The following is a 10,464-nucleotide window of genomic DNA, read 5'->3' as shown; positions in this document are numbered from 1 at the left end:
TTGCTGGGCGGTCGGAGAGCAGGTTTCCAGTGCGGGGCTGTGGGAGAGCAGGCCAGGAGGGAAGGCGAGGGCAGGACCCTCGGGAACGTAGGTTCACATGGACGGGGCAGGAGGAGAAAGCGCTGGGCCCGAAGGACGTGGCCGCTGAGCAGGGAGGCCGATGGAGGAGCAGCAGAAGGCAACACACAGGCAGGTTCCGAGAGGTGCAGGGCCGGGGTGGGATGTGGGGTACATGCGGACCAGGGGGGTGTGGGGCCCCGCGGTGAGCAGCAGCGAGGAGGCAGCAGCGGGATACAGCGCAGGCGAGGGGACAAGATGAGGAAACAGATACAGACGGTTGTAAAGACAAGTTTTGTGTGAAAGAGGGTGGAGGAGTCGCGGTGAGGGTGTTGCTGAATCATGAGAAGGTTTTATGGTTCAGGAACTGGGAGGCCAGAATGACAAGTGGCTTCTCCACATGGATTTGGGGTCACCTGGGTGGTGGCAGGACACGGGTGGCAGGGAGCCAGCTGCAGTGTAGATGGCAGATAGCATGCGATGGGGACAGATGATAAGGACAGATCAGGAGGAGGTAGATAGGATGAGGCCGAGGCTGGAAAGTCATGGCCAAGGCTGGAAGGTCATGGCCAGTTGGAAATGGGCTCAAAAGAAAAGATTTTCTTAAAAAAAAAAAAAAAAAAAAAAGAGGCAGAAACCTAAGGTTTGGGTGTGGGATGTGGCATGGGGAGCAAAGACGATGCGACCGGCCTGCCTCTGTGTGTGGGGGGCACATGCACACAACTAGAATGGTCTTTGGGGAGGAAACCAAGCAGTCTGCCAGACACAGCATCTAGGACAGCCCTGCACAGGCCTCAGTCTCTGGGCTGCAGTGGCTCAGGGTGAGGGATAGGGGAACCCCTGCAGGGTTGGCGGGACTTTCCAGACCCCCCTCCTCGAATTCAGCCCCCTCCCCCGACACAGACCACTTCCCCTCCAGCAAGAAAAGTCAACCCACTGGGGACTGCAAAGCAGGTTCTGAAACCCTGAGGGAGGAGGGCGGGCCTCGCGGGCACAGGGCAGGCTCCTGGGAGAGGCAGCGATGCGTGGCCTGCACAGCAGACCCTGCCTGTGACAGCACCTGGAGGGCATGGGGGCGAGGGGCAGAGGGGAGGCGAGGCTGCAGACACAGCAGGAGCCCTCAGGCCCTTTCATGCCCATGCCATTCTTTCTCTGCCCTGGAGGACGGACTGACCAGGCAGAGCAGGTGTGATCACCACGCCACACCTGGGGCTGGTGGCCACTGCCCTGCAATGGCCTGGCTGCTGGAATGGACAGTGGGCAGCTCCCTGAAAGGGGGCCCCGGGGGCACTAGCAGGTGTAAACCTGGCCGGGTCCCAGTCTGCTCAGATGTAGCCATCGCTCCCCGGGCCTGGAGGGGTCTGGGTTTGTCCAGTAGCTGCTCCCCTGACCAGCGGTAACCACGGGCTCGGCAGTCACGTCCCCTCACAACAGCCATGTTCACGGATCACTGTGCTCAGCTGCTGCACAGTGAACTCACTCTGCTCACAGCTCACGGTTTCCTGGGGCCTGGCGGGCAGGAGCCTGTGCTGGGGGAAGCTGAGTCCTGCCCACCCTCACTGCGACCCTCCACCCCGGCCCCCCACACGAGTCCCCATGTCTCCCTGCGCCAGGTTTGCAGAGGGCAGGGCAGGGAGAGCAGAGAAGGGAAGGTTTTAGCTAGCCCTGTGACAGCCTTGAAGCTGGCTCTCTCTGATGGGAGTTTTCATGTTACCCAGACTCTTTTCTGCATCTTGACACCCTCCCCCCCCCCCCAACACACGCACACACACACAGGGCGATCGCCATTCGAAGGCAAAACGCAAGTGGGCTGAGTCTGCATGCGGGCCAGGCTCCGCACCAGGTGCGGGGGTGGCCCGAACCCCCAGCAGCCTCAGAAAACGGGGCAGTGACACGTTTGAAAGCGAGTGGAGTTTCAGTGTCAGTGTCGTAATAACTTTGGTCTTGTAGCTGCACTTGGCCAGAAAACCTTACTTACAAGGAAGTGGCTATTGTGAAAACGGAGTAGCCATTAAGTCTCACTGCCCAGCTGTTACTTGATTTATGCTCCAAATTACCTTCGATGGAACATGCACTTTGAACCTCGCAACAAAAAAAGCCTTCCTTCAGATCCTGTGCCTTCTAATTCTTTAAGAAAATGTCCCGAAAGTTGTATTTTAAGGAAGAGCTGGCGTGCTTATCCTGTTTCAATTCAGTGAGATTTCAGGAAGGGAGCTAAGGGATTTATAGGAACAAAACCTGCTTTGCACTCAGTGAACTTAGGTGAGGTGACCTTCTGAACTTTAAATTTAAACATCACAGGGCGAGATTGGCTCTAAGATAAGAAACAGAATAAATTCTCTCCTCAGGGCGGCACTGAGGCTCAGACAGGACCAGAGATCATGGCGTCTAAAGGGGCCAGGAAGATCGAGCGGAAAGAGAATTGTGACAAGTCTGTGGAGAAGACGGGTAAGAGCCTCACTCTTTTGTGGTTCCTTCCTTTGCTTCTGTCTTCCTCACCCCTTGACCCCGGAGGCTCTGGCCACGAGCTAGCGCAGAGCAGGGCACATCCAGCTTCCAGCTTGTGCTGGAGACACACTGTCACTAGTGGAAGGAAAGGCCTTGAGTGCTGTTCCCTGAGACACAGAAAGATCCAGATGTTTCCTCGCATTCAAGCTGACTGAGCCCTGTGGGTGCACCTGCACAGCTTCTTTCTATAAAGGGAAGAAGGGCGGTGTGCATGACTGCTCCCAGGCCTGTGGCATTGAGTCCCCGGGCCTGCAACGCCAAGGTATGGAAGAGTGAGGGAGGGTCCTAGCAGGAGTCGCAGGCCAAGGCAATAACCTCAGAATAACCTCCCAACAACCTGGGGTTCCTCAAGTAGGCCTTAGTTTAACTGCTTTAATATCTGTTCCAACACGCGGGCAGCCCACACGCTGCCCAAGAAGGGCAGACACACATGTGTCATTACCCACAAGTAAAGCTGCCTCCACTGTGACCTGCAGCTCAGGGGCCAGAAGCTCCATTTATGGAATCCATCCGCTCTATGATAATGACCTTGGCTGCAGTAATGGCTGACTTCCTCATTCGGTGGCAGTCAGAAATGCCTCAGGAAGCAAAGATAATGACCAAGGGCACAATCTGAAGCCCCTGGGAAAGCAGAATCACAGTAAGAAAGAATCCTGTATTCAGAGAATTAAAGTTGTGTATCCTTACACATGGGTGAATGTCATTTTGAACCTTTGTTGGTCATATCTGGAATTTGGTTTAACTCTGACACAAAAATGTTGATCACTTCATTATAATTACTTAGTTCTAAGGTTCTGTAATTCCATGCTCTATTTATTTTTTTCTCAAATTTGGGGAGAATAGCTTGCTGGGCAGGGACTTTTTCTGCAGAAGCACCTGCAGATCTACAAGGCCACACCCTCAGGCCTTCTACCCCACCCTGCCCTGCCCTCCCACCACCCCTAGGAATGGAGGAGATCGGTGATGCTGAGTTAAGGCAGAGCCGGTGCTGACTTCACTGTACCCCTCGCGTTTGCAGGCAGCGATGAGGTGCAAAGGAAGCGTGAGGTCCAGGATAGTGTGAAGGTGGACATCAGCCGGGAGGGAAACAAGATATCCGTTGAAGTGTCTCGGAGAAGAACCTTGCGGGAGGAAACAACCTGCAGCAAAGGTCCCAAGGCAGGAGCGAGCTAGAAAAGCGTGAGGAACCCAGTTTCGAGACCTGCCATCGCTGACTGAAGATGGGTGCCATCCCCAGGCATGAGGGCTGGCTCCTCCTGGGTTCAGGAGTGGGTGCGGATCCCAGAATCCCCACATTCTGTCTTCCACTCACTAACTCAAGTGCAAGTGCCCAGCCTTGATTTTTGTACTCAATAAATGTTAGTTATTCGCATCTCTGCCCTTCTCTTGTAGGGAGAACAGAGCAAAGTGTATCTGACTGATGGCAGAGCCCAAGGGTCAGGGGAGAGCCTCGCCTGGAGTGAGGCCCTCAGCCTGGGGCATCACCAGCCTGGAGGGGGCATGCCCTCAGCCTGGGGCATCACCTGGAGGAGAGCGGGGAAGAGCCTCACCTGGGAGTGAGGACCCTGAGTTCAGGGCAGTCTGTGACATCACCAGCTCAGGACACGGGAGTCACTTGGTCTCTTGGAACGTAGTTCAGTCCTCTTTACGAGGCCATTGGACTAGACGGTCTCTACAACCCCGTCCTGGTGCCAGATTCCATGGTCGGTGAACAGCATGCAGTGACTCCGTTAAGTGCCATGCTGTGTGTCACAGCAGCTGCAATGGCAGAGGTGGAAAGGGAGTGACCTCTGAACCCCTCAGCATGCTGCCTCACGGCTGTGACTGCACTAACACTCAGGAAATTCTGAACCAGGAGCCCCACATGCATTTCACACAGGCCCCGCTCCTGTGAGTCCGCTGGGACTAACTGTAACAGCCATTTTCCCACGAGCAGCTAGAGCCTGGCAGAATGCCAGCCCTGGCACCTGCAGACAGGAGGGTGGGTGAGATGCTGTCTGGGGAGGCATTTCCAAAGGGTATGAAATGCTCTTGACCCTCTGCTGCCACTTGCTGTTTCTCAACCCTAGCATGAGACTGCCACCTGCTGGTCATGGGCATAAGCTCTTTGAAGGCCTCTGGAGCAGGTGCCTTTTAGTAGGAGGTGTCCAGGAAGGCTGGGCATGCTGCATTCGGCAGTTTCAATACTTGACAAAGGCTTCCTCATGCCAACTTCCAAACTAAACAGAAGCAATGTAAACACTCCTTCTCTGTCCTCCCGAATAAACCTCAAAGTGGCTTTCATTGGGTGTCAGGCATCAAGTATTCAATAATAAATGCCCTGGTAAGATAGTTATTAAGAATGTCATCAACAGATTCACTAGTACAGCATTGCTGATGTGCAGGGTGACACTCGTTCTGCGTGTGCTGTCATACAGGGTGACACTTGTTCTGAGTGTGCTACCATACAGGGTGACACTTAAGTTAAGTTGAAAAATGTAGGGCCATGGAGCAAATTATCAGAAGAGTGTTCCAAGGGCTTCTCTGGTGCCCCCACTCTCACTGAGAACTCCATGAAAGTCCTGCCTTTAATGGCAGCTAGATCACCAGGAAGAGAAGAGGGAAGGCAAGTCCTGCCCAGTAGTAAGTGGGCAGGACTCCTGTGTGGGGAGGAGGAGTGGAGCCTGGGAAGGAAGGAAGCGGGCCATGGAGCAAATTATCAGAAGAGTGTTCCAAGGGCTTCTCTGGTGCCCCCACTCTCACTGAGAACTCCATGAAAGTCCTGCCTTTAATGGCAGCTAGATCACCAGGAAGAGAAGAGGGAAGGCAAGTCCTGCCCAGTAGTAAGTGGGCAGGACTCCTGTGTGGGGAGGAGGAGTGGAGCCTGGGAAGGAAGGAAGCTCTCCTGGACCTCTGCCCAGTCACAAGGTCACGTCCCAGAGGGCAGTGGTATAAGGCGTTCTTTTCAGACAGTTCTGCTCCACTGCCCACACTCACTACAGGAAGCCCCTGGAGCCAGAGAACTGTGCTCCCCCTCATTCACAAAGAAACACACCCGAAGTGCTACAGGTCAAGGCGTATGTGCTTACTGGCAATTCTTGGTTTTCCTTTACATAATTATTTTACCTTGTCTTCTAACTCACCGATTCAGTCCTCAGTTTCTTCTAGTCTACTGTTGAAACCTTCTATTTTGTTATCATAGCTATGTCATTCTTCATTTGCTCTTGATTCTTACTCATGTTGGTGAAATTTTCATTTGGCTCCTTATAATTCTCATTGCGCTGTATGTATTTTTCATCCAGATGTTTGAGCATCCTTATAACCATTACTCTGACAAATTACTAGCCTCCATTTCATTTAGTTACTTTCCTGGCAATTCCTTCTTTTCTTTCCTTTGGGGATTCTTTGCTTCCCCATTTTTGCTGACCTGTAGTAATCATTTCTATGTATTTTTTTAAAAAAGAAGATATCAAGATAATAAGGATATCAAAGGACAAACATGACCCAGAATGTCTTTGTTTCAACATGTACTTGGACAGAAAAACTGGAATGAGGATGGCCCTTACTTCACACTGAGGCCCCTGAGTGTGCCTCCTGTGTTCCCACAGCATGGAGGGCTCGCCAGTATCACACCAGCACTCTGGACCCAGTGGGTTCACTTGCCACCTGCAGGCCGTGAGGTCTTCAAGATGAGGATGGTCTCAGTTCTGTGCACCCATGTCCCCCTCACACACAGCAAACATTAATCATTGTAGCTGGATGATACCTGGGCCTGTGGGCAGCCAGCCAGCCTTCCCACTTGTGTTCTGGGGCTTATACAAAGATAACCCTATGCTGGTCAGCCTATCCCACTCCAGCTAATCTGAACTCAAGGATGGATGACACAGACCTGTTGTCCCCATAGAGCTTTGAATCCAGCCTAGGACAGAATCTGGAGGTAGAAACGAACAGAAACCACTGTGATAGGTGTTACAAGGAAGTGGCCGAAGCTCTCAGACTCATGCAGCATCTAAACTCATGTTTACATGGGCCTCCTCCCCCACATGCTGGTTATGTGGCCTCCCTGAGTTATAGGAGGCCTGTCACACACTTAATAAGGATGTGTTCTTTCCATCCTTATTCTAATTTGTAACCAGACATGAAAAGGCTGGTTCCCAGGACATAAAATATCTTCAAAATACAAATTGGCTCCAAAATACAAAGAGAGCATTGTAAACTATAAATAAGTGTTTTATCCACAGAACACAGCACTAGCTGAGATGAAGTTCAGTGCACCTTGCACACTTTTGTGATGTCTGTAATGAGCAGTCGTTGAAATGCCTCTTAAAAATCAATGCGTGTTAATGCTCACAGATCCACAGGAGAACCAGCACTGCAACCCTCACTTAACAGATGGGGAAACTAAAGAAGAGGGGTTATGGAACTTGGACAACGTGACAGTCAAGAAGTGCCTATATAGGACTTGAACCGAAGTAGTCTGGCTCACTGTCCCCAAAGTCCTGTGCCATCTGACATCCATTATCTATTGGTGCTGATCCAGGCTCACTGCCCCCACAGCACTGTGCCATCTGACACCCATTATCTATGGATGCTGATCCAGGCTCACTGCCCCCACAGCCCTGTGCCATCTGACATCCATTATCTATGGATGCTGATCCAGGCTCACTGCCCCCACAGCCCTGTGCCATCTGACACCCATTATCTATGGATGCTGATCCAGGCTCACTGCCCCCACAGCCCTGTGCCATCTGACACCCATTATCTATGGATGCTGATCCAGGCTCACTGCCCCCACAGCCCTGTGCCATCTGACACCCATTATCTATGGATGCTGATCCAGGCTCACTGCCCCCACAGCCCTGTGCCATCTGACACCCATTATCTATGGATGCTGATCCAGGCTCACTGCCCCCACAGCCCTGTGCCATCTGACACCCATTATCTATGGATGCTGATCCAGGCTCACTGCCCCCACAGCCCTGTGCCATCTGACATCCATTATCTATGGATGCTGATCCAGGCTCACTGCCCCCACAGCCCTGTGCCATCTGACATCCATTATCTATGGATGCTGATCCAGGCTCACTGCCCCCACAGCCCTGTGCCATCTGACATCCATTATCTATGGATGCTGATCCAGGCTCACTGCCCCCACAGCCCTGTGCCATCTGACATCCATTATCTATGGATGCTGATCCAGGCTCACTGCCCCCACAGCCCTGTGCCATCTGACATCCATTATCTATGGATGCTGATCCAGGCTCACTGCCCCCACAGCCCTGTGCCATCTGACATCCATTATCTATGGATGCTGATCCAGGCTCACTGCCCCCACAGCCCTGTGCCATCTGACATCCATTATCTATGGATGCTGATCCAGGCTCACTGCCCCCACAGCCCTGTGCCATCTGACACCCATTATCTATGGATGCTGATCCAGGCTCACTGCCCCCACAGCCCTGTGCCATCTGACATCCATTATCTATGGATGCTGATCCAGGCTCACTGCCCCCACAGCCCTGTGCCATCTGACATCCATTATCTATGGATGCTGATCCAGGCTCACTGCCCCCACAGCCCTGTGCCATCTGACATCCATTATCTATGGATGCTGATCCAGGCTCACTGCCCCCACAGCCCTGTGCCATCTGACATCCATTATCTATGGATGCTGATCCAGGCTCACTGCCCCCACAGCCCTGTGCCATCTGACATCCATTATCTATGGATGCTGATCCAGGCTCACTGCCCCCACAGCCCTGTGCCATCTGACATCCATTATCTATGGATGCTGATCCAGGCTCACTGCCCCCACAGCCCTGTGCCATCTGACATCCATTATCTATGGATGCTGATCCAGGCTCACTGCCCCCACAGCCCTGTGCCATCTGACACCCATTATCTATGGATGCTGATCCTGGCTCACTGTCCGAACAGCCCTGTGCCATCTGACACCCATTATCAGTGGGTGCTGATCCAGGCTCACTGCCCCCACAGCACTGTGCCATCTGACACCCATTATCAGTGGGTGCTGATCCAGGCTCACTGCCCCCACAGCACTGTGCCATCTGACAGCCATTATCTATGGGTGCTGATCCAGGCTCACTGCCCCCACAGCCCTGTGCCATCTGACACCCATTATCAGTGGGTGCTGATCCAGGCTCACTGCCCCCACAGCACTGTGCCATCTGACACCCATTATCAGTGGGTGCTGATCCAGGCTCACTGCCCCCACAGCACTGTGCCATCTGACAGCCATTATCTATGGGTGCTGATCCAGGCTCACTGCCCCCACAGCCCTGTGCCATCTGACACCCATTATCAGTGGGTGCTGATCCAGGCTCACTGCCCCCACAGCACTGTGCCATCTGACAGCCATTATCTATGGGTGCTGATCCAGGCTCACTGCCCCCACAGCCCTGTGCCATCTGACACCCATTATCAGTGGGTGCTGATCCAGGCTCACTGCCCCCACAGCACTGTGCCATCTGACAGCCATTATCTATGGGTGCTGATCCAGGCTCACTGCCCCCACAGCCCTGTGCCATCTGACACCCATTATCAGTGGGTGCTGATCCAGGCTCACTGCCCCCACAGCACTGTGCCATCTGACAGCCATTATCTATGGGTGCTGATCCAGGCTCACTGCCCCCACAGCCCTGTGCCATCTGACACCCATTATCAGTGGGTGCTGATCCAGGCTCACTGCCCCCACAGCACTGTGCCATCTGACAGCCATTATCTATGGGTGCTGATCCAGGCTCACTGCCCCCACAGCCCTGTGCCATCTGACACCCATTATCAGTGGGTGCTGATCCAGGCTCACTGCCCCCACAGCACTGTGCCATCTGACAGCCATTATCTATGGGTGCTGATCCAGGCTCACTGCCCCCACAGCCCTGTGCCATCTGACACCCATTATCAGTGGGTGCTGATCCAGGCTCACTGCCCCCACAGCACTGTGCCATCTGACAGCCATTATCTATGGGTGCTGATCCAGGCTCACTGCCCCCACAGCCCTGTGCCATCTGACACCCATTATCAGTGGGTGCTGATCCAGGCTCACTGCCCCCACAGCACTGTGCCATCTGACAGCCATTATCTATGGGTGCTGATCCAGGCTCACTGCCCCCACAGCCCTGTGCCATCTGACACCCATTATCAGTGGGTGCTGATCCAGGCTCACTGCCCCCACAGCACTGTGCCATCTGACAGCCATTATCTATGGGTGCTGATCCAGGCTCACTGCCCCCACAGCCCTGTGCCATCTGACACCCATTATCAGTGGGTGCTGATCCAGGCTCACTGCCCCCACAGCACTGTGCCATCTGACAGCCATTATCTATGGGTGCTGATCCAGGCTCACTGCCCCCACAGCCCTGTGCCATCTGACACCCATTATCAGTGGGTGCTGATCCAGGCTCATCTCCTTCCCCAGGTCTCCGTGGAGGGATGAGGTGTGGAGCTGCCTTCTCCACCGTTCCAAACCTGGGTCTCCCGAGGACCTTCTGACACCGAGGTCACCGGACTGGAAGGGAAAGTAAGTCTGTTTCCTCCCGGGGACATTTATAGGTGTGGGCGTCAAAGCTTCCTCGGGGGTCAGAGCTCCATGAAGGGCAGGTTGACGAGCAGTCACCCTCACAGCAATCCCACACTGACGCCCCTCCTGCTCTCATCCCACGTTAGAAATCACTAAGGAGGAACTTTGGCCCAGGTGGCCTCATTTATTTCCTAACTTGCTTTCAAAAACCTTCCTCCCCAACTTCTAGTTAATGTACTTTCTGAGAAAGTTTAGAAAATATGAAAAAGCACAGCAATAAACCGATCTGCGACCCCATTTCCTGAGGTGACCCTGTTAGCATGCTGACATCTCCGACACTTAGGACAATGCCCAGTTCTGGTGAGTGTCCGGTGGGTGGG

This window comes from Myotis davidii, unplaced genomic scaffold, assembly GCF_000327345.1.
Source record: "Myotis davidii unplaced genomic scaffold, ASM32734v1 scaffold698, whole genome shotgun sequence".
Classification (NCBI taxonomy): Eukaryota; Metazoa; Chordata; class Mammalia; order Chiroptera; family Vespertilionidae; genus Myotis; species Myotis davidii.
This window is presented reverse-complemented; position numbering follows the sequence as displayed.